Source organism: Oryctolagus cuniculus, chromosome 14 (assembly GCF_964237555.1).
Source record: "Oryctolagus cuniculus chromosome 14, mOryCun1.1, whole genome shotgun sequence".
Classification (NCBI taxonomy): domain Eukaryota; kingdom Metazoa; phylum Chordata; class Mammalia; order Lagomorpha; family Leporidae; genus Oryctolagus; species Oryctolagus cuniculus.
In genome coordinates, this window is record NC_091445.1 from 9,124,064 (window position 1) to 9,150,188 (window position 26,125).

Consider the following 26,125-nt stretch of genomic DNA (forward strand, 5'->3'; position numbering starts at 1 on the left):
TCCAAGCTTCAGATCAGCACAGCTCCAGCTGTTACAAGCCAACTGGGGAGTGAATCAGCAGATAGAAGACCTCTCTCGCTCTCTCTCTGCTTCTCCTTCTCTCTAACTCTGACTTTCAAACAAATAAACAAATCTATAAAAGAAAAAAAAAGCAAAGCTAATATGTAAATTAAAGTCTTCAGTGGCAATGCTAACTTATAAGGCCAAACTTAATGAACCAGTTCTATCATGGTCTCCATAAATAGCTACACAATACTTCCCTACCATTTTTCTATAACATATACACTTACTTATGATTTCCAACTTTGATTATTCTCATCCTCAAACTTGTCTATATAAAATTCCTTGTAGGTAAAGTTTTTCTTTCTCTTCTTTACTCCTGTAACATCTTCAGATAGTTTTCAGATAAACTACTTTTCAGACTACTCATTTTCCTTTTTATATAACTTCTTAGACTGTATTGGCCAGTTTGTTAAAAAGAATTAAAGTGAAGCTTTCTAATACCTTCCTTGACCTAGTGCAGGAAATTGGACAATAGAAATGTGTCTACGAATATTTCAGCCTTTATTCTATGACAAGATAGGGTTTGGAAAAGAGCAGCAAATGTGAAGTGATTTGAATTTATGTATCTCCACAAATAATTTTTTCATTAAACATCTGTGAGTTATCTAAAAATTAAGTTCCTTCTTAAATATATGGACATTTCATATCATATAATTCAATACTCAAATAATTCAGTCTTATTGATCTCTAATCTAGTAGGTGATTTGTTCTGTGCTATTAAATTTTTAACACTGTTGTATATCTGATAATAGATGTCATACAAAGTGTTCCATTTAAAAAATAGATACAATTAATTCTTGGTTCTATGATACAAAATTCATATGCAACTGAGAATGGATTTTAAATTACTTGCAGAGCAATTGAGATTGTTCATCATTACAAATAATTCCATCTGGTAATGATTCATAGCAATCACTTCTCACCACGACTCTTGATGAGTTGACTGTTCCTAACTGTGACATGTCCTTTCATCTTAACTGGAAACCTCAGGAGGTAGACTGTGTTCATAATTGAATACATAATTGAAAACAAAATATCATGGAATGTCATTTGGAAAGTCAAAATCCTGATTTTCAGTTATTGTATTGAAGTAATATTGACCATGTATCAAAAACATAGATATCAAGCTTCACAGTATTTTAATAAGCCATGGACAGTGGCACAAATTAAAAAAAAATCATTGAAAATAAGTTTCAATTCATCATCTAGCTAATTCATAAAATAGTCTTTCTAAAAATAACTTGATGCTTTCTTCAGATTTATATTTAGCACTGATTAAGCGGCATTATTGATATTTCTACACTTTTATAGTCCAGTTGTTCAAAACACTAGCTCTGAGCAGAATAAACTGGCTGCTATGGTTTCCATACTGTTTTCACCTCCTATTGAATGTCTGACAGTGGGTCAAGGTCACCACAATCATGTCAGTCCTCTCATCAGCAGAATGCATGCAATGATATTGGCTGCATTGTACATTTGTGACAAAGACTATATCAGATCATCTATGCCAATATCTGTTGAAGTTGATTTCTTTTCTGAGAGGATTCGTTCTGAGAGGAGGAGCGTGTTGGGGGCAAGAGGCGTGGAGTCACCACACAGACCCCGGGAGTCGGATGAAAGCAGGCCTGAGGCAAGCAGCCCACAGACTTGTTTATTTCAGTTGCCACAGCTGCTTGTATAGCCAAAGCAGCCAATCCAGTCAAGGGGCGGTCTATGCCCTAACCAATCACAGCCTGTTGCCAGGCAGTTTCCAAAGCCATCCAATCACAGCCTGTTGCCAGTCAGGCTCTTGTTGCCAGGCAATTTCTGAAACCATCCAATCATGGCCTGTTGTCAGTCAGGCTCTGCTGTCATGTGGCTTCAGAAGCCATCCAATCACGGCTTGATGCCAGGCAGTTTGTTGTCAGTGGCCATCTTGGCATGACCTTTTGAACTCAGTGGCCATCTTGGCATGACTTTTAACCTCCTCATTCCACCACAAATATCTATCTCATACAGTTTTTTTTTTTTTTTATTTGAAAGGCAGAATTAGAGAGAGGCAGAGGCAGAGATAGAGGGAGGAAGAAGACTTCTATCTGCTGGTTCACTCCCCAGATGACCTCAACAGCCAGAGCTGATCCAAAGCCAGAGTCAGGAGTTTCTTCTAGGTCTTCCACAAGGGTGCAAGGGCCCATGGACTTGGGCCATATTCTACTACTTTCCCAGGTCATAGCAGATGGCTGGATCGGAAGTGGAGCAGCCAGGACTTGGACCGGCACCCATATGGGATATCAAAACTGCAGGCAGCAGCTTTACCCACTATGCCACAGCGCTGGCCCCTATCTCATACAGTTTTTATTTAAACAATATTTTCCTGCTGCTCACAATGTTGAAAGTTAGAATATCATTCCTACCTTCACAAAGATAAAAAGTGAGGTAATTGGTAAAAGTTTCACTTTTCTTAAATACATCGAAAAGCTATGGCTGCAGCTAATAAAGAGCCAGGACTCTAAGGCAGCACTTGCAAAGAGAGGCTGTTTGCACATTGTGGACACTCAAACAGATAGCAATTACTCAGCAATAATCATTCATGCATTGCTAAAAGCCATCTGTGGGAAATGTGATTGTGATACAACCCAAATTCACGTGCAGAAGTTCTAGCCTGAAGTACCTCAGAATGCGATCATATTTAGAAATAATGCCTATAAGGAAGCACCTAAGATAAAATGTTAGCTTTAGAGGCAACTGCTTGGTGCAGCAGTAAGTCACTGCATGGGACACCTGCATTCCATAGTGGAGCACTTGGTTCAAGCCCCGCTCCTCTTGCTAATGTGCATCCTAGGGGCAGCAGGTGATAGCCCAGTAGCTGGGAGACCCCAACTGAGTTCTCAACTCATGGCTTCAGCCTGGCCCAGCCCTGCCTTTAGGGCATTTAGGAAGTGAACCAGCTGATAGAAGATTTCTGTCTCTGTTTCTCCATCTTTCATGTAAAATGAAAATAAACATTTTTTAAAAAGTGGACTTACAGGGAAGCTGAAATCCAATATGACAGATGCCCTGAAAACAGAGGGAATCTGAGCAGATGGAGACAGCAGGCATGTGTGTATGTATGTATGTACACACACACACACACACAAGCACATGACAACATTGAAGAAACAGCCATCTCCTGACCAGGAGGAGAGGCCTTAGTAGGAACCAAGTCTGTCAAGAGCTTGGTCTTGGACTTCCAGCCTCCATAACAGTTAGAAAATAATCCTTGGCCGGCACCACAGCTCACTAGGCTAATCCTCCGCCTGCGGCGCCAGCACACTGGGTTCTAGTCCCATTCGGGGCGCCGGATTCTATGCCGGTTACTCCTCTTCCTGTCCAGCTCTCTGCTGTGGCCCAGGAGGGCAGTGGAGGATGGCCCAAGTGTTTGGGCCCTGCACCCACATGGGAGACCAGGAGAAGAACCTGGCTCCTGGCTTTGGATCAGCACAGCACGCCGGCTGCAGCGTGCTGGCTGCAGCAGCCATTGGAGGGTGAACCAACGGAAAAGGGAGACCTTTCTCTCTCTCTCTCTCACTGTCCACTCTGCCTGTCAAAAGAAAAAGAAAAAGAAAAAGAAAAAGAAAAAGAAAAAGAAAGAAGGAAGGAAGGAAGGAAGGAAGGAAGGAAGGAAGGAAGGAAGGAAGGAAGGAAGGAAGGAAGGAAGAAAGAAAGAAAGAAAGAAAGAAAGAAAGAAAGAAAGAAAGAAAGAAAGAAAGAAAGAAAGAAAGAAAGAAAGAAAGAAAATAATCCTTGTCTTTCAGCCAGGTGGTTTAAATTATTGTGTTAAAGAAGGTTCTGCAGACTGACAGGATGCTGAATTCCTGGGGGTCTTTGCCACGTGACCAGTGTGTCCCACAGCTTCCCCTCTATCTTGTATCCAGGTGCCACGAGCGTCTCGGGGAGTCTGGCCAGCAGACTCAACCCAGGGCCCGCGACAACGGTTTCTCGGGCGAGAAAAGAATGAACGACATTTATCGGTCTTCAGTAGACTTTTTAATTAGAGAAAGTAAACGTGACAGAGGTAGAGAGGGAGGAGGAAAGGAGAGGAGAGAGAGAGCTTCCTCCTTACACCCGCGGCTTATATACAAAATGCAACCAATCAGGAGCAAGCTAGAGTCCATGCATCAGGCACACCAATCCGGTCTCTGTTCACGTGAAGGGCACGCGTCCTTCAGCCAATCAGGTGAGGTGTCACACAACAGGCAGGCAGGCAGACTCACTGCGGGGGGTCCTGGTGCCATCTTGTTGTTTACCGCGACCTCGATCCCTCCGCCTCCAGAGAGCCCCGCCCGTTGGAAAGCCCACTGGTCAAAACCGAAAGTAAAAACCTCCGCCTAGCGACGCCACCGCGGACTATTTCTGGACATCCGGGGATCACACAAAAAATTGTGTGTTGAGATGGAGAAAAAGAATAACAGAGAGAAGGGGGATGCTGGAGTCCAAACTTCACTCAGATCGCCTCTCCTCATCAGAAAGAGCCTTAAATTGCTGGGCAACATACATGAAAGCCAAAAGGGAAAAGAAGAAAAATAACTGCTGTCTCTAGGGAAGCATCTGGAAACAGGGCCCAGAGCACTAAAAATCTTAGAAGCCAACAACAGTGTTGAGAGGGAGGATTGCTGAGAAAGAACTCAACAGTAACCACAAACGACATTTCTTAAAAGGTGATTGTCATCAGGTTCATCCTTTTACATGTATAATCTCTAAAACTGTATGACGGATAGTATTATGTAATTTATGACAAATTATAAATCATATTTACATCCTCTTAGCCTAATATCATTTTATGCATTAATAGAATATTCATTAATTCAAAAAATTAAAAATTAATCCATATACCATTAATCAAAAAATAACTTAGTGTGTCCCAGACTTGAGACACACTCTAAGTGCTAAGAACTGAGAAGCCAGCAATGAACTGCACAACTGACATGGAACACTGCAAACAAGGAAGACACAGCTAAATAATCACACCACATGTGCTTGGCTGCACTTGGGGTAAATGCTACAAAGCAAAACTGAAGGAAGCTCTGAGTGCATAGACAAGTTCCAGTCTTTAGTTCAAGGTTGGATTTCTCCACAAAGGCACACTTCCACTGAGGAGGCTGAAGTCTGCCTGTTCTAAGGAAGGTGAGAAGGCCATTGGAGTGGCAGCGGCAAGTTCAAAGCTCTGCAGCACAGCAGCCTGCAAGGTCACCTGGAAAGTTTGTTCTGTGTGAGTGAACACAAGTAGCATCTTTGGAGAAATTATTAAGAGTCAGATTAGGGGCTGGCACTATAGCAGAGTGGGTAAACCACGGCCTGTAGTGCTGGTTCAAATCCTGGCTGCTCCACTTCTGATCCAGCTCTCTGCTATGGCCTGCGAAAGCAGTAGAAGATGGCCCAAGTCCTTGGGCCCTTGCACCCTTGTGGAAGACCCAGAAGAAGCTCCTGGCTTTAGACTGGTGCAGCTCCAGCTGTGGCAGCCAACTGGGGAGTGAACCACTGGATGGAAGACTCTGTCTCTGCCTCTCTAATTCTGCCTTTCAAATAAATAAATCTTTAAAAAAATCATCACATTTAAAAAAAAAAAAAAGAAGAGTCAGATTAGGAACACAATTTAATGTTTTAGAAAGCTTTATTAATCTAATTAAAATTATCACTTAACTTTCCTTAGTAAATTGGAGACATTTACATTCAGATAAACCATGCAAAGGTACAATTTAACAAATGAACCTAATGTGATCCCTTTGTTCAATGAGATTGCCTCAATTCTATACTCTTCTAGTGTAGGTTGAAAGAAACACAGTGTAGAGGAAACCCAAATGCAAATTAAATGACAAAAAAAGTTTCATTTATAATTGGTCCCAACAGAAATAATTCAAAATTTATGAATTGTTCATAATGGAAAAGCTGGTAAAAATAGTGAAAAATGACTTGCTGCTTTAACTTTAGCTATTTGCATCTCCCTTGCATAAAAGTTACCTACTTTCAGCAATGACTTATGCCAACTGCTGTAATTTAATTCTACAGTGAAAAAATTCACAGATCAAGAGGTACCCAGGTGAATATTTTTGCTAAAAAAAAAAAGCAGCTACTGATCTGGGGGCAGGAAAACACTGAACTTTAAGCAAGCCCAGAGCCAGAAGGAATGAGGCGAAATGACAGATACCACCTTCGAAGCTTTAGCTTTCCATGTGACAGAATATTCATAGGAGAGTATATTGGCTTGTCGAAATGTTCAGGAAAGAAAATAATATAGTGAGTGAAAAATAAGTCACTTCTTGCTGGAGAATATTTATAAAGCCAATGAAGAGGTCCCAGTAGTTGAAAGAAACAAAGGAAGACAAAATGAAATGAATAAAATAAATGACACAGAGATCTGAAGAAATGAAACTAAAGTGTGAAAGGCAAGAAGAGGAAATGAAACACGAAACAAGAAAGAAGTCACTGAGAAATTAATTTAAAAACTTTAGAAATTAATATCTATGTATTATGTGGTAACTTCAGTCGGTCTAATTTTTAATTTTTGTATAATACAAAACTTTTTAAATGTTTATTTATTTATTTATTAGAAAGGCAGAGAGTGAATGGAGCACATTCTTATGCATTGCTTCATTTCCTAAAAATCTGCACTTCAATTTGGGTCACCCACATGGGTGGCAGGGATCCAGGGACGTGAACAATCACCTGCTGAATCCCAGAGTACTTATTAACATGAAGCTGGACAAAAAATGGATCTGGTGCTTGAACACACACATGCCATTATGGGATGCAGACCTCTTATCCACTGCACCAAACATCTAGCCCAAAGAATGATTCTGAAGTCTATTGATTACTTTAGTATGAACAGTGAAATACTAAACGTACTTGCAGTTATTTTAACACATTTTGCTATTTAATTTTAAAAGACATTAAACCTTTTGGCTAACTGAAAACCTATCCCTGGGAAGAAAGCCTGTCACTGTCAGCATAACAGCCAGACCCTATAAAGCTCATACATGGTTTAAGCCCAGCCTACTAGCAACAGATGTTTCCAAAGGGGACATCATTTCACCTTAACTTAAGGGGATGTATTCATATAAAGCAATACACACACAAGTGGTTGAAGGAAGATCCAGGGTAGGGGAAATATGATTGAGATGAATGTGTCTTAGGAAAGTCAGTGCTCTTTACATGCAACTGGGCAGAGTGAGTGTTTAGCCTTAATGGTTAACATGCCTATGTGCCCCATCAGAGTGCCTGGGTTCAATTCCCTGTTCCAGCTTCCAGCTTCCCACTAATGCCAACCCTAGGTGGCAGCGGTGATGACTCACGTCACTGGGTCCCTGCCATCCCCTTAGGACACTATGTTCACAGTTTCTAGCTTTGGCTCTGGCCCAGCCTTGACTGTTGGAGGATTTGGGGAATGAACCAGCAGATGGGAAAACGCCTTCTCTTTTCTTTCTTCTTGCCCTTCCTCCTTCGCTCTTGCCCATCCCCCTCCTCTCAAATAATCTTTTTTCAAGGTAACTGAAGCATGTATGCCCAGGAAGGAACTTCAAGATGAATGAAGTTAAAATAAAGAGTTAAAATAGAAACTGGAGCTCCACATACCAGGACTTCGAGTATCAAAAATAACAACAGACACTGAACATTCAATCTGAGTGCTTCATATCCATTTGTTTTACTTACCTTTCACAAGGACGTTGTAAGATAGATAGCAATACTGCAGAGTATAACACAGGAACATACACAACCACAAGAATAAATATCATGCTCAATAGGAAGAGTTCTGCAGACCGCAAAGCCTACGTCTCTACAGCACAGCACCTCATGGAATTCATCTTCAAGCTACAGGATCTGAGCAGAGTTTTAGTAAAAATTCTCACATTGATGGATATATTTAGTTGGCTTTAGGAAGGAAGCTTTTTCAGGACAGGAGCTATTTCATACGTCTGCTACTACTTACCATGTTTCGTCAAGCCCTCTCAATCAGTTACTGGAACAAAAATTATGGATCTGAACTATACAGAATGCAGAAATACAGTTTAAAATTGGGAGATTTAAGAAACATATTGAGAAGTGGAGTTATGTAATAAAACAAAATTAGGCTTTAGAATTACAAAGAAGGAATTCTGAATAAAATTTTACTACTTTTTACTTGATTAAGCATGTTAAATTCATAAATATGCATGTATATGCATGTGCACACACATATCTAATCAAACACTTCATTCAGAAACAACTTGATTTTTTTTTAAAAAATGGCGCTTTTTGTTTTAAATCTGACACCAAAGTTTACCTTTCTTTGACAGTCAACTGATCTGTAATTTCTTTGACTATGAAATTCATATTGCCTTCAAATCACTCTTACGTTTTCAGTCTCTAAGGGATATGAAATAAGAGGCATGTGGATTTGATTAATTTAAAAAGGCAATTTTCAACTATATAATATAACATTATAAAATGTATTATCTCCATAGCAACATGGATTAATATGTTATCAAAATATTTACTCAGTCTACAGGTTTTTTATTCATAAGTACTTCCAAAATGCTAACCATTTTTAATAACTTCAAAACAATAAATAGAATATAAATCATCTCTGCTCAAAAAGAGTTTGGACAAACGATGGTCTAATTATTCACTACAGATACTGTATGAAGAATTCCCAAAACTTGCTTATTCAATGAAACCTTCTAATGCAGAAAATCTGAAAACTTTTCCACTCCAGGCCTTTACTTTATTATTTCAAATTGTTACTTCAATAACACTATATATATATGCATAATAATATGCTGCATTCAATTTTCTAAGCTCTGTAAGTAAGTATATTACTGGGTTTTAATACGCACATATATAAAACAGGAAGTTTTAAGTGAAGAATTGAGAAGTTAACCAGATATTTTGATATTATGTGAATAACTATAAGAGATTTGCCATGAATTACTTTTGCCTAAATGTAACAGTAAGTATTTCCACAAATCTCAGAGTAGGTGTCACATGAGAGGAGTCTTAATGGGTATGAAGTAGTTAAACTGTTACACATGGTTACCTTACGTATAAAAATTATTCCAGAGAATGGAGAAAAATAAGATTAGTAAAGGAGCATGAATGGAAATGTAGATCACGCTAAGTACTTGAATATTTTCTAGAAAATAGAGATAATTTAGACAAGAAAGTAAGAGGTCGGTCTTTTCAGTAATGTGGGGTAAGGGTGAGTAGCCAGGAGTTGCTAACAGAAAGATTCTTGCATTATTCAAAATGAGATTACAAGGATGTGAATTAATACAGTTTTACTGGATATGCAGAGATACAGGTTTATTTGAGATGTATAGGTTAAATATGAACAAATGCTGTGGGCTAACTGGTTCCAGGAGACAAATAAAAAAGGAGAAATTACATTTCAGACATAGGTGACTAAGTAAATTGGTTCATTAACCAAGTCAGGATATGAAGGATGAACTTCACATTGAGGTTCACTATAAATCCGAATTAAGTGACCAGGAGTTTGACTTGACTCAATCATCCACAGGGCAGCTCCAAGTGGTACAAATGTAGAAAGATCAGTTTTAGACATTTAGAGACTAATTTAGATGCTGCTTTTACACATGCATTTTCAGGGTGGTATACACGGATAATTAAAGTGTGAATATGTGTGGGAATGGTATTCGCTAAGAAGAACCAATCAAAGGTATAAGCTGGAAAGCAGAGGAAAAATATTTGAGGGCGCAAATGGAGTCGAGCACAGTGACTACCGTTAAAAGAATGCAGCACGGCCTGCATGTGGCACGGTCCACAGAGGGTGGACTTTCTGTTAGCTTGGGGACCTCCTCTGCAGTCCGTGGCCTTCCTCAAGTCCTCAGAATGCAATGGTTTCTGAGGTTTTTACAGTCCATTTTTATTTACCTGTTGGATTAGCAGTAAAAAACCAGCTAACTATAAGGATTTATAGAGGTCCTCGGCTTTCTTGTAGAAATTAGGCAAGTCCTTATGCAACTAACGCTTTACAGAGGGAAGTTTCAAAAGCCCTGGATCTTATCCTGGAAGTATAAACCAGATGATATTTTCCCTCCACGTGTATAGAATGTATACTACTTATTCTGAGTTGTGTGGGGCTATGATTGGCTGAGGAAAACAATACTCAACCTGAGAACTCGTAGCCCTGTTTCTGCTATCATTATTGCACTACAGTTCAGGCTACGACCTGCTATCTTGACTCTGAACAAATGTATGATTTCTCATTTGTTGTGATGATCATCTCTCCTGAAACCATGCACCCCTTGACTGATATTCACAACCCTCACCACTGCTTTGTTTTCTACTTTCCTCAGTCAAGGTCATAATCATAATCAACCTTTAACCAAGGACTCAGCCAAAAACACTTTCTGCATCTCTCAGTTATTAGTAATCCAAAATATGACAACTCACATGAATTTTTGAACTGTTACATACCTATCTTAAAAATAAGAGAGGGAAGAGATGTACAATTTGGGACATGCTCAAGCTGACTTGCCCCAAATGGTAGAGTTAGAAACATACCAGGGGACTCCAATTTAATCCCATCAAGGTGGCATGTACCAATGCCATCTCACTAGTCCAAGTGATCAATTTCAGTTCACAATTGATCATAATGAAAGGACTAAGAGTCAAAGGGAGCACATAAACAAGTCTAGTACCTGCTAATACTAACCGATAGAATAAATAAAGGGGAGAGTGATCCAACATGGGAAGCAAGATACTCAGCAGACTCATAGAATGGCGGATGTCCTAAACAGCACTCTGGCCTCAGAATCAGCCCTAAAGGTATTCCGATCTGGCTGAAAAGCCCATGAGAGGATTTCAGGCATGGAAAGCCAAGACACTCTGGCAAAAAAAAAAAAAAAAAAAAAAAAAAAAAAAAAAAAAAAAACAAACAAACACAAAACAAAACCTAAATGAAAGATCTCTGGGAGTGAGATCCCAGTGGAAAGAATGGGTCATCAAAGAAGGAGGTACCTTTCTCTCAAGGGAGGAGAGAACCTCCACTTTGACTATGACCTTGTCTAAACAAGATAAGAATCGGAGAACTCAAGGGGCTTCCATAGCCTTGGAAACTCATGACTGGTGCATAGGGAGATTACTGATGCCATAAACGGGAGTGTCAGTTTGTAAAGTCAACAACAGGAGTCACTGTGCACTTACTCCTCATGTAGGATCTCTGTCCTTAATGTGCTGTACATTGAGGCTTAATGCTATAACGAGTACTCAAACAGTATATTTCACTTTGTGTTTCTATGGGGGTGCAAACTGTTGAAATCTTTACTTAATGTATACTAACCTGATCTTCTGTTAAAAAATAAAAAAAAAAAAGAAGAAATTATCAGTTCCCAACTTGACTCTCACTGGGATTAAACATGACAATAGGTCTGATCTGATTTCATCATCATTTAAAAATCATCTATTATTTTTCACTTTATGTTTCTGTGTGGGAGCAAACTGTTGAAATCTTTACTTAATGTATGCTAAACTGATCTTCTGTATATAAAGAGAACTGAAAATGAATCCTCATGTGAATGGAAGGGGAGAGGGAATGGGAAAGGGGAGGGTTGCGGGTGGGAGGGACATTATGGGGGGGAAGCCATTGTAATCCATAAGCCGTACTTTGGAAATTTATATTCATTAAATAAAAATGAAAAAAAAATATGAACATGCAAAAATGTTGGGCCATAATGGGTGGGTGCTGACTAGCAAATCCTGCCCTCTGAGCCTTGGAAACAGATTAGGGACTGCCTAAATATAAAAAGAAAAGATCTGAAGGGGGTCTTGTGGAACAAGCTGAACCACCACTTGGGACACCCGCATCCCATACCAGAGTGCCAGTTCGGGTCCCTGCAACTCCACTTCCGACCCAGCTTTCCGCTAGTGCATCCAGCAAGGCAGTACATGATGGCTCAAAGGCTTGGGACCCTGCCACCCAAACAGAGACCCAGCTAGAGTTTCAGGTTCTTGGCTTGGGCTGCTCAGCTCCAGCTGTCCCAAGCATCTGGGGAGTGAACCATTTCAAGTAAATAAAAATACACTGTTTTCTTTTATTTAAAAAAAGGGAGGACCAACAATTATTCTACAACTGTTATGAATCATATCAGAAAGAAGTAGTTTCAAAGAGATCTGGACATTTATACTGATCCTAGAAAAGATGATACTGGCAAGAATGTCAAACATACTGAGAACAAATCACAGTGAATCTGTTAAAAACTAATTAAAATAAAAATGAAGTAAAAAAGAATTTGTTTTTGATTATTTGTCTTTGTTCTCTACACATTTTTAAGATTTATTTCAAATTTTTCATATTAACTGTTTAAATTCTAAAATAAATCAATCCTGATTTGAAGGACAAAAGAGACAAAGTAAAATAATTATATGCACCATCCAGAAAAATAGATCAATTCACATTGACATTTTACATCAGAAGACATTAGAACAAGTTATTTAAGATTCACAAGGAAAGGAGAGATAAGACAAAGATCTCATATCTCTCCAAACTGGAATAAAGCTCACAACCAACCTGTTGTGAACCTGGAAAACCAGACCTGCGTACATCGTCCTGTGTCCTACAGCAAAAAGTTTCAAACAAAGAATTCAAAGAACTAACCTGAATAATACATCTAATGGCAAGGATTAAACAAGTCCTAGGTATAAATGTTATGTATGATTAAGCATTCTGATTGCCTCAAGACATTAATCAGAAGTTAAAGAATAACAATTTAAACACAAAGTGGGGGAGAGGATGGGGAAGATAAAAGTATCAGACAATTCATTACTGCTCATAGAAGACTACCCATAGGTATCTAAAAACAAACAGCTTAAATGTAAACAATAATAAACAAATTGAACATTCTACTACATGAATTCTAAAATTGTCACTAAGTCATTTTTCAAAAAGGAAAAAGAGATGAATGATCATTTCTTGCCTGCAGCTCTGTCCTACAGATTTCAGACTTGCCTCCCTCCACAACCATGTCAGTCAAGTTCTTAAAATAAATATCTGTATCTCTCCTATTGGCTCTGTTTCTCTTGAGGACTATGACCGATTCACAACCACATAGTAACTAACCCTGCAGGTCTGCTTTTTCAACTATATCATCTGTGAGGCTGAAGTGTTCTTGTAGCTGCATAGTGAGCTAAAGAGCTTAAGTAAGAGGCAGGCTCCTGGAGAGAATGTCTTGAAAACACTTTACTATTGATCCATTAAGTGCCTCCGTTCTCTGTGTTATAACTAGGAAGTATCGAATCTGACTTAGGTTTTAGTGATAAGCCAAAAACTGCTGTTTGGTCTTTCTATTGGCTTTAACCTCTGGAAGGCTAAAAAAGTGAACAACTAATTTAGTGTCTTTTCTGGCATCTCTCAAATTATACAGAACAAAAAAATTTGGTCTAAAGTAAGGTTCCATCACTGTATCTAATCAATCTAAATATATGAACAATATAGCAGTAGGCATGCCATTTGCATTTATTGTTATTATGTGAATTTTTACAAGTGGATGTAAATATTCTTAGGAAGTAAGTTATAAATCCTGAAGTTGTTTTTTTTTTTTAAACTTTTATTTCATGAATATAAATTTCCAAAGTACAGCTTATGGAGTACAATGGCTTCCCCCCTATAACTTCCCTCCCACCCGCTACCCTCCCCTTTCCCACTCCCTCCCCTCTTCCATTCACATCAAGATTCATTTTCAATTCTCTTTATATACAGAAGATCAGTTTAACATACATTAAGTAAAGATTTCAACAGTTTGCACCCACATAGAAACACAAAGTGAAAAATACTGTTTGAGTACTAGTTATAGCATTAAATCACAATGTACAGCACATTAAGGAAAGAGATCCTACATGAGGAGTAAGTGAACAGTGACTCCTGTTGTTGACTTAACAAATTGACACTCTTGTTTACAGCATCAGTAATCACCCTAGGCTCTTGTCATGAGCTGCCAAGGCTATGGAAGCCTTTTGAGTTCACCGACTGATCATATTTACACAAGGTCATAGTCAAAGTGGAAGTTCTCTCCTCCCTTCAGAGAAAGGTACCTCCTTCTTTGATGACCATGACCTGTTCTTTTCCCTGGGATCTCACTCATGGAGATCTTTCATTTAGTTTTTTGTTTTTTTTTTGTTTTTTTTTTTTTTTTTTGCCAGAGTGTTTTGGCTTTTGATGCCTGTAATACTCTCATGGGCTCTTCAGCCAGATCCGCATGCCTTAAGGGCTGATTCTGAGGCCAGAGTGCTGTTTAGGACATCTGCCATTCTATGGGTCTGCTGTGTATCTTGCTTCCCATGTTAAATCCTGAAGTTGTTAACACTACAAACTGAAATAAAAATGTATATTTTCTTCATAAAGATAAAATCTATAATATTTTGAAAGGTAATTATCAGTCTACAAACAATTACTTAAAACATTCAAACAACAAAATAACTCAAAGTATACTCAGAGAATAAAAACGTCAGAAGAAATCATGAGCAAATTAGCACGAGGAGAAATATTAATCATATATCTTATGAACAAATTATAGAATTGAAAAATGATGCAAATCAAATTAACAGAATAAATTCTGTGTTTAAGCTACTAACATTCATAATATTAAAAAGTACACTTTGCGGCGCCGTGGCTCACTGGGCTAATCCTCCGCCTTGCGGCGCCAGCACACCGGGTTCTAGTCCTGGTCGGGGCTCCGGATTCTGTCCCGGTTGCCCCTCTTCCAGGCCAGCTCTCTGCTGTGGCCCAGGAGGGCAGTGGAGGATGGCCCAAGTCCTTGGGCCCTGCACCCCATGGGAGACCAGGAGAAGCACCTGGCTCCTGCCATCAGATCAGCGTGGTGCGCCGGCCACAGCGTGCCGGCCACTTCGGCCATTGGAGGGTGAACCAACGGCAAAGGAAGACCTTTCTCTCTGTCTCTCTCTCTCTCACTGTCCACTCTGCCTGTCAAAAAAATTAAAAAAAAAAAAGTACACTTTGAAAAACACATTTAATATTTATTTCTTTAAATCCTGTTATGTGTGGGTGGCTTGACACTGGTAAAGTCTCAATTTAGGATGCTCACAGCTGTGACAGAGTACCTGGTTCCAGTTCTGACTTCTGATTCCAGCTTCCTGCATATGCACACCCTGGGAGGCAGCAGGTGACGGCTGCAGTGCTTGGGTCTCTACTACCCCCATGGAAAATCCAAATGTAGTTCTGGTCTCCTAGCTTTGGCCTGACCCAGCCTTGGCACTTGGAAAGTGAGCCAGTGGATGAACACATTCATTCCCATTCATATTCATTAATTCTCATTTTCTAATATTCATTCTCATTCATTCATATTCTCTTTCTCTCTCCTCCCTGCCCTTCAAAAATTCATTAAATTTTGTTTTTCAAGGAACTCAAGGGAATTTAGTTCAAATTTTTCTCAAGCTATAAAGGAAGTAAGCAAGTGAATACAAAAATGCATGCACACACAATCACACGCACATTGAAGACCAACTCTGCACCTGAGTATGTTGCCTAATCTTTTTTTTTTTTTTTTTTTTTGACAGGCAGAGTGGACAGTGAGAGAGAGACAGAAAGGTCTTCCTTTGCCATTGGTTCACCCTCCAATGGCTGCCACGGCCGGCGCACCACGCTGATCCAAAGGCAGGAGCCAGGTGCTTCTCCTGGTCTCCCATGGGGTGCAGGGCCCAAGGACTTGAGCCATCCTCCACTGCACTCCCTGGCCACAGCAGAGAGCTGGCCTGGAAGAGGGGCAACTGGGAAAGAATCCGGCACCCCAACTGGGACTAGAACCCAGTGTGCCGGTGCCGCAAGGCGGAGGATTAGCCTATTGAGCTGCTGCGCCGGCCATGTTGCCTCATCTTTTAAACAGAGTACATAAGCTTTCATTTTTAGATTCACTTAAGTAAATCTGAATAATCACATTCAAACAAAACTAGTTCAACAGTGAGTCTACACCCTAGTTAGTTTTTCACTGATACAATGTCATCCCTACAACAAACAGCATAGAAAGGGAAGAGGTTCATTTTGTCTTACAGTTTTGGAGGTTTACAGTACAAGATCCAGCAGCCCCACTGGTTGGGCCTCTGGTGAAGATGTTCTTGCAGGCAGAGTTCCAAGGTAGCACAGAGAAATCACATGGAAAGAGGGGGTGCATGTCTCTTAATGTCACTCCTTATAAAGTCACAATGACTAGGTAACAGGGACTCTATCCACACAATTTAATCCAACCTAATCATGTCCCAAAGGCACTGATTCTGAATATGATAATTGGGTTAAATTCCCATCAACAGTGTGTAAATATTCCCTTTTCTATACATCCTCAGTAATGCCTGTTATCTTTTGTATTTTAGATCATGGTGATTCTAAAAGCTGCGAGGAGATAACTCAGTGTGCTTTTGATTCATATCTACTTCCCCTTTTTTAAAAAAAGACTTACTTATTTTGAGAATCAGTACTACAGAGTGAAGGAGAAACAGAGAGAGGTCTACCATTTGCTGGTGCACTCTCCTGATGGCCTCAAAGCCAAAGCTAGGCAAAGCCAGAGCCAGAAGCTTAATCTGGGTCTCCCACATGGGTGGCAGGGACCTAAACAATTGGGCCATCTTCTGCCTCTTTTTCCTGGCCATAAGCAGGGAGCTGGATTGGAAGTAGAGAAGCCAGGACAAGGACTGGCAACCATATGGGATGCTACATCAAAATGCTGGCGCCAATATTTCCTAATTGATTTGTGATTTTCAGCATGTTTCATATGCCTATTGACTATTTTTACATCTACCTTTAGAAATATTTAAAGTTTTAGCCTTATTTTAATTTCACTTATTTCACTTAATTTCACTTATTTTACTCTTAAAATGACTAAAATTACAAAACCCATTATAATATCCTTTAATATTGAACAACTCTTACAAATACCCAAATAGATTTATTTTATGATGTTATTATTCAACTTTGGTCAGCCAAATGTACCTACATCCACAACTCTCCTTTAATCTGGATTTAGTATTTTAGCCTTAAAATCTGAATTTATGGATCTGAAGGGAGACATAGACTCCAGTACAATAGTAATGGAAGACTTCAACACCCCACATTCATAAATGGACAGATCAACTAGACACAAAATCAACAAAACAGCAACAGAGTTAATTCACAATATGGACCAAGCAGACCTAACTAATATCTAGAGAATCTTTCATCACACAGTGGCAGAATACATATTCTTCTCAGCAGTGCTTAGAAATTTCTCTAGGATAGATGCTATGTTAGGCCTTAAAGCAAGTCTTAGCAACTTAAAAAATATATATATTGCCATATATCTTTTCTGACCACAAGGGAATCAAGATGGAAATTAACAACTCAAGAATCTCAAGAACAAATGCAAACACATGGAGACTGAACAACAGGTTCCTGAATAAACAGTAGGTCATAGAAGAAATCAAAAGAGAAATAAAAAAAATCTGGAAAAGATGACAATACATTATATCAAAACTTAGGGGATACAGCAAAAAGTGTGTTAAGAGGAAAGTTTATAAGAATAGGTGCCGGGCCGGCGCTGCAGCTCACTAGGCTAATCCTCCGCCTTGCGGCGCTGGCACACCAGGTTCTAGTCCCGGTCAGGGTGCCGGATTCTGTCCCGGTTGCCTCTCTTCCAGGCCAGCTCTCTGCTGTAGCCAGGGAGTGCAGTGGAGGATGGCCCAGGTGCTTGGGCCCTGCACCCCATGGGAGACCAGGAGAAGCACCTGGCTCCTGCCATCAGATCACCGCGGTGCGCCGGCCGCAGCGGCCATTGGAGGGTGAACCAACGGCAAAGGAAGACCTTTCTGTCTCTCTCTCTCTCACTGTCCACTCTGCCTGTCAAAAAAAAAAAATAAATAAATAAAAAGAATAGGTGCCTACATCAAGAAATCTGAAGGCACCATACAGATGAGCTATCAATGCATCTCAGGGACCTAGAAGAACAACAAACCAAAACCAAAACCAAAATTATGAGGAGGAAAGAAATAATTAAAATTAGAGAATAAACAAAAAAAATGAAAAATATCAGTGAAATGAAGAGCTAGTGTTTTTGAAAAGATAAACAAAATTGATACACTTCACCCAACTAAGCAAAAAAAAAGGGGTAGAAGACCCAAACCAATAAAATAAGAGGTGAAAAAGGAAATTTAAGAACAGATACCACAGATATAAAAAGAATCAATAGAAATTATTGCAAACAATTAGAAATTACTGCAAACAAAAAAAAACATGCAAACAATCGAAAATACAGACAAAATGGATAGATTCCAGGATACATACAATCTACCAAAATTGAGTCATGAAGACAAAGATAACTAAGACCAATAACCGAAACAGAGATTGAATTAGTAATAAAGTCCCTCCCAACAAAGAAAAGCCCAGGATCAGATGACTTTAAAGCTGAATTCTATCAGACATTTAAAAAGAACAAATTCCAATTCCCCTCACGCTATTCCAAAGAATTGAAAGGGAGGGAATCCTCATAAACTCCTTTTATGAAGCCAGCATCACCTCAATTCCTAAACCAGAAAAAGCAACTATCCTTTCACGATGAATACCTTAAGTAAACTGAGTATAGAAGGAACATTCCTCAACACAATCAAGGCTATTTAAGACAAACCCACAGCCAGGATGTTATTTGATACGGAAATGTTGGATACATTGCCAATAATATCTGTAACCACATAAAGACGCCCACTCTCACCACTGTTATTCAATATAGTCAAAGAAGTTTTAGTCAGAGCCATTAGGAAAGAAAAGGAAAACAAAGAAATACCAATTGGAAAGGAAGAAGTCAAACTATCCCTATTTGCAGACCATAATTCTATACATAAGGATAATAAAAGATTCCACTGAGAGAGTATTGGAACTCATAAGGGAGCTTGGTGAAATGGCAGGATATAAAATCAACACGCACAAGTCAACAGCTTTTGTATACTCAGAAAACACTGTGGTTGAGAAAGAAGTTCTAAAATCAATTCCATTCACAATGGCTACAAAATAATTAAATACCTTGGAAGAAATTTAACAAAGGACATCAAAGGCCTCTATGATAAAAATTTTAAAACATTAAGTAAAGAAATAGAATAAAACACAAGAAAAGGAAAAATATCCCATATTTGTGGATGGGAAGAATTAATATCAAAATATCTATACTACTGAAAGCAGTTTACAGATTCTATATGATCCCAATCAGAATCCTGACAGTCTTCTCAGATCTACAAAACATGATGCTAAAATCCATATGGAAACACAAGAAACCTCAAATAGCTAAAGCATTCTTACACAACCAAAACAAATTGGAGTCATCACAATACCAGATTTCAAGACACACTACAGGGCATGTTATAATCAAAACAGACTGGTACTGGCAAAAAAAAAAAAAAAAGATGTGTAGACAAATGGAACAGAACAGAAACTACAGAAATCAATCCACACATTTACAACCAACTTATCTTTGACAAAGGTGTTAAAACCCATCCCTGGTGCAAGGATGGTCTCTTGAACACATGATGCTGGGAAAATTAGACCTCTGCCTTACACTTTGCACAAAAATCCACTCAAAATAGATCAAGGAGCTAAATCTACAACCCAATATGATTGAATTACTAGAGAACATGGGGGAAACTCTGCAAGATGTTGGCACAGGCCATCAAAGTCAAAATCAACAAATGGAATTACATTTGCACTGCAAAACAAACACTCAGCAAAGTGAAGAGGCAATGGACAGAATGGGAGAAATATTTGTGAAGTCTGCAACTGATAAAAGTTAATATCCAGAATCTGTAAAGAGATCAAGAAACTCATCAACAACAAAACAAACAAATCATTAAAAGAAATGGGCAAAGGACTTGAACAGGCATTTTTCAAAAGAGGAAATTTAAACGGCCAATAGACACTTGAAAAAATACTCAGGATCACTAGCCATCAGGAAAATGCAAATCCAAACCACAATGAAGTTTCACCTCACTCCAGTAAGAATGGCTCTCTTAAAGAAATCAACAAACAATAAATACTGATGATAATATGGGAATAAAAGCACCCTAATCCACTGTTGGTGGGAATGTAAACTGATGCAGCCATTCCAGAAGACAGTATGGAGATCCTTTAGCAATCTGAAAATGTATCTACCATATGGCCCAGCCACCCCACTCCTAGAAATTTATCCAAACAAAATGAAATCAGCAGATGGACTCTCTGTATCCCCATAGTCATTGCAGCTCAGTTAACAATGGCTAAGGTATGAAATCACCCAAATGGCCATCAACTGATGCTTGGATATGGATGTTATGGTATATATACACTATATTACTCTGTGGTTAAAAAAAAAGAAAAAGAAAAAACAACACTGTCTTTTGCAACAAAATGGTCACAACTGGAAATCATATTACACTTAGTGACATAACTCAGTACCCAAAAGGCAGATATCATGTTTTCCCTAATCTGTAGTAACTAATAGAGTACCTAAAATGTAATGCATAGGAGTGAAATTGACACTGAAATTCAATGATCCCTTGTCTTTACTCTTGAGGAATTTAAGAAGTGTTTTTCCCTTCATACTATTTGTTGAACACTTTACTTAGTGTAGTGTTAATCTTATGAGTATAAAGCAACCTAAAAATAGATCTTTTTAAAAACTACACTGGAAATAGGAGAGGGGGGAGGAGTAGGAAGGGTAGGACCATGGGCAGGAGGGAAGGTAAGGGGAAGTATCACTATGATCCTAAATATGTATGTATAAAATACATGAAACTTCTATATCTTAAATAAATTTTTTAAAAGTCTGAACTTATAATGGTCTGAATCATGAGTCATAATCCTTCCTCAAAGAAATTAGGATGATTTCCATGCTTTTAGTGTGAAATGTACAAAACATTCCTGAGAAAATATATTTTATTACAACAGATAAAACTATTTTCAGAGTCTTCATTATAGGTAGGCATATTAAAGTTTGAAAATGTTTGAAAGTGAATGCTCTTACGCTGTGTCAAGTGTTTCCAAGATTATATTCCCTCACTCTCTCTCACTTTCCCTCTAGCTGTGCCTGTGCATGATGGTTGTGTTTCATACAGCTGATTCCTCTGTCCAGTGTTCTTTCAGAATGTAAAACAGCCCTTTTATGTAAGTAGTTCTTTTACAATGACTAGATTTTTATTTTGCTTTTATCAATTTCAAGTATTGTTCACGCAAAAAGAGTCATCTTATGATTGCATTGTGAAATTCATATAAAAAATCTTTAACTGTATCATATATTTAAGACATCTTTCTCAAAACTCTAATTTCACAGGATTCACTTTGCAAATATCCATGAAGTTGTCTTTTTCATCAATGTTTAACTGGATTTCAGTTGGCAAATATAATAACTTTATAAGTTACATGAGTTTTTTACTTTATCCATTTGTCTAGATTTTCACCTGAATTGTAAACTTCTCATTGTAACAAAAAATATTAAGGAAAAAGAAAAAAAAAAGCAATTACACCATGCCACAGTAACAAAACAGGAACATTCATGCTATCAGGAAAACATTTCTCGTTTAAATCTGCTCTACATGATTTCAGAATTTTGAAATGAATAAATACAAGGAATAATCGCCTACATAGGGGCTTGCATTGTGGCGTACCACATTAAGCCACTGTCTTCAGGGCCGGCATCCCATATGGGCTCAGTTCAAATCCACACTGTTCTACCTCTGATCCAGCTCCCTGCTAATAGGCATGGGAAAGCAGTGACGGATGGCTCAAATGTTTGGGCCCCTGCACCCATGTGGGAGAAACTGACAGAAGCTCCTGGCTCAGCCCACACTTTTGTGGTCATTTGGGGAGTGAACCAGTGAATGGAAGACATTTCTCTCTGTGTCTCTACCTCCCACACTGCCTTTCAAATAACTTTTTTAAAAAAATAAGTAAATCTTTTTAAAAAATAGCCTTCATAAAGGATACACCATTCTATTGGGTTCTCCAGTGGAAAAGAACTAATGGGATACAGTTGATGGAGCTTGAGATAGCTCTAGGGATACAGAGAGACAACGAGGAAGAGACAGAGGCAAGAAAGCAAAAGAGGGACCAACACCAAGACTGAAACAGAGACGGACAGAATTAGAGATGATAGATCCACGGAAAAATTTATTTTAAAGAATCGGCTCAGGCAATTGTGGAGTTGGGAAAGTAGTAAATTCACAGATCTGATCAGCAAGATGGAAATGCAAGCAACCTATTCAGGTTGACAAGTAACATTTAACCATTCCAACTGTTACATCAATCACTATAAGTAATATCCAAAGAGTAGGCATAATTTATTGATTCACAGATTTTGTTATGACCATGTGTTTTCATGTAAATTAGGATAACTCAAAATACATTTTAAAACATCTTATACATGTTTTACTGCTTTTGAGGTTGTAAGTGACTTCAACTTAGAAACAAATAATTTATTAAATCATTTCAGAATTTTGAAATGAATAAATACAAAAAATAATAGCCTTTATATGAGCTAGAATTGTGCTATAGCAGGTTAAGCCACTGCTGCAGGGCCAGCATCCCATATGAACACCAGTCATTTATGTTTGGAAAACATAAAATGTTTTTCAAAAGATGGCTTGGGCCTGCCATCTGACTGAGCACTTGGGACACTGCTTGGAATGCCTACATCCTATACTGGAATCCACGGCTCTTTTCCTGGTTTGGATCCCCAATTCCAGTCTCCTGAAAATATGTGTCTTAGGAGTTAGTAGGTGATAGTCCAAGTAGTTGGAGCCCTGTCACCCACATTAGAGACTTGGACTGAGTTTCTGGCCCTGACTTTGGTGTGGTCCAGCCCTAGCAATTGTACTTGGGGAATAAACCAGTAGATGGAAAATCTACTGCCTGATTTTCAAATAAATAAAATAAATGAGTAAGCAATTTGAAAACTAAATGGCTCTCAGACACAATGAAGAAATCAGATACTAGAATATTTATGTTTGTATGTATAGGCTTTCAACATTAAGGGTGGAGATATATACTCAAGAAAATATTTTTAGCACTAGCAGGTACTATATTAACTATTCTATTATAGAAACATATTAGATAAAATTGCTTATCAATAAGGGAAAATTGTATAGGTAAAGGGAATTTAAATATTGTCCCACTGTTGCCTTTGATGTCATTACTCTAAGGACAATAAGTAAGTTAAGTGTGAAAACGTGATAAACAGCCATACCGGATTCCTTTCTAGGGTGTGATAAAATGTGACCTGAACCAATCTTGCAACTGGAAGCCCATTACCAAGTTCCAACTCAGCTACAGAAAAAAAGATGAGAGACTGGAAATAGGATATTTGACCATAGAAAGGAATTTGTTTAAAAAAGAGATATAGACTAAAAAGCAATTTTCTCTCTTTTCCAAGGAGTACAGGTCTGTTATTCCACCATACTTCTGTGTGGGGAAAGATTAATTTTCATTCCTCTCCCAACCAAGTAATAGACTAGCAGATGATTCATCAGAGTGCTACAAAGCACTTGTCAGATAGAGTCTTGTGAACCTCAGAAACGTGCTGCCCACCTCCAACATGGAGAATGCAGGGCTGCTTTATGCATGCAAGAGGAGGCTGTGATGGGGCAGAAAGGGGGCTGCAGTGAGAACAAGCTTCCTGTCACAGCAATCCAGCAAGAGTCAAGCTTCCCCACAGTCCAGTGTGGAAAACAGAGAAGGACTGGCCAGTCTCACCTCGAAAGACTCCTGCACAAAGTGACTTCATATTAGGGTGAAGGGATGCTGAACAAGAATACCAGAGGAAGGTAGCTCAGAGTGTGTCACATGTGCAGTGCAGTGCCCAGGAGCATTTCAAGGGCCTGGGCAAGGAAGTGGAAAAAGAGCAGGTGAGTGTCCAGTCTACCAAGATGCCCTGAGGACCAGACTCTTGCCTTGCAGGCAGAACTGAAAATCTGGTTGCCCAGAGGGCAGCACATGCAAATCTGGCTTAGTATCATGTATCAGCTTGTGCCTCTGCACCACTTAGCAAACCCTGGCCCTGGAGGAAACAAGCAACTTGGCTAATGGGAGAGACAAGCCTAAGAGCAGGGGAATGGAAGGCACAGATCATGCCCCTCCCTGCACTGTGAAAATATAGCTAGGTCTGCTGAACAGAGGTTTCCATTAGGGGAAAAAGAACTGATACTTTCATTATACAGAGAAAGCTGAAGGTGACTGTAGCACCCATTCCCTACCCATCTATTTATTTGTTATAAAACATTCATGATCACTTTACCAAACTACATACGTGAAGATTCTGAAGAGATGTCATCAAAGTAATGCTGTATTTTGAAGTCTGTGAAACATATTTTATTCTGTTCGGCACTAAAATGCTAAAAACAGCTAATGCTAGGCCAGTAGCTCAACATGAGGCAAATTTCTGGTTCTTGCAGACAGTAGCTTAATACTTTCATCTGTGGGTAGACTATGAATTTTCTTATTGACCTATTCATGAGGAATCCATCATGTTTGAACACAGTAATACACTTTGATAGAATTTAGATTTATTGCTTTGTAAGTCCTATAATTTAAATATGAATAACACGTTTCCATCAAAAATGGTGCAAAATAAATATCACCAATGTAACTTTATGAAATATTTATAATGATGCATCTTTCATACCTTCACAAACAATGTGTGAATATACAGATCTAAACAGCACATACTTTCACCCAGCAATGTCTTTATATTTAAAACGAAGGCCTCAACTTAACCACTTGATATTTAATGAGAGCAGCGATTTAACCACTGGCAGGAGGAAGTAAAATTATTTATTTCTAAAAATGAACTTTCCTATCAAACCTGAACACTCATAGCCTGTGTTCTAGTGCAAGTTCTTTCCCAATTCCAGCTGCTTTTTAATAAGCATCTGAGGCAGCACTGAGGGTCCCTGCGGTCAGTGTGGGAACCCTGAAAAGAGTTCCCTACTCCCTGCAGGCATTTGAGGAATAAACTAGAAATATTGGAACCCTGTCTGCCTCTCAATTACATACAATAGTTTTTAATCAAAAATACCAGAACAGGACATGAAATAGGATGCAAACTTAAATGTATGTTCATTTTAACAATGTAAAATAGAATTCCCTCAGTACCATATGACTTATAATCAATGTTTCTTATACTTTCATTATGTATGCCTGTGTAATGTATGCTTTGTGTGTTACAGTATTAGTAACAATATAATAATCCAAGGCACTGATTTTGAGTAAGCTAAACAATAAAGAAATACAGGTTAAAACAATAGAGTAAAAAATGCATATACAAATAAAAGAATTAAGAACAAGAAAAAAATTATAGATTATAGTCAACAATATACCAAGAAATACATGAACAATATTACAACACATAGCAACACCACTGACACTTCTTTAATTCCACTATGTAAAAGAATGTTAAGGCCATTAAAGTTAAGTGAAATAAGCCAAACACAGAACCATAAATGTCATATTATCTCCCTCACATATGGAATCTAAAAAAGGTGATCTTGTTGTAGAAGTTAAGAATTCACTATTACACAGCACAGTAACTACGGATGATATAAATTTTTCAAAAAAATAAAGCTATAAAAACTATCTCGAATATTTTAACCATAATCGATAATGATTTGTGGAGACAGATATGGATACCCCATCACTGCACATGGTACACACACATGAAAAAATTACATTGCACTACAGGAATATGTACAAGTGCATTTGTCAACAATAAATAAAGATGTTCCATATCATTAGTCATTAAGGAAATGTAATAAAAGCAGCATATCAATATTAATGCCCTCCCTTAAATAGTATCAATGCCAAAGATTAAGATGCAGATAAGCTAGCATCTCTCACACATCGCCCGCTACAGAGTAAACTGCTATCATCTCTCTGAAGAACTTGTAGCCGCCATGTGAGACAACAATTATACTTTTATAATTCCATGGGTATATATTTCAGAAAATATTTTTTTAACAGGCAGAGTGGACAGTGAGAGAGAGAGACAGAGAGAAAGGTCTTCCTTTGCCGTTGGTTCACAATGGCCGCCGCACTGTGGCCGGAGCACCACGCTGATCCGAAGGC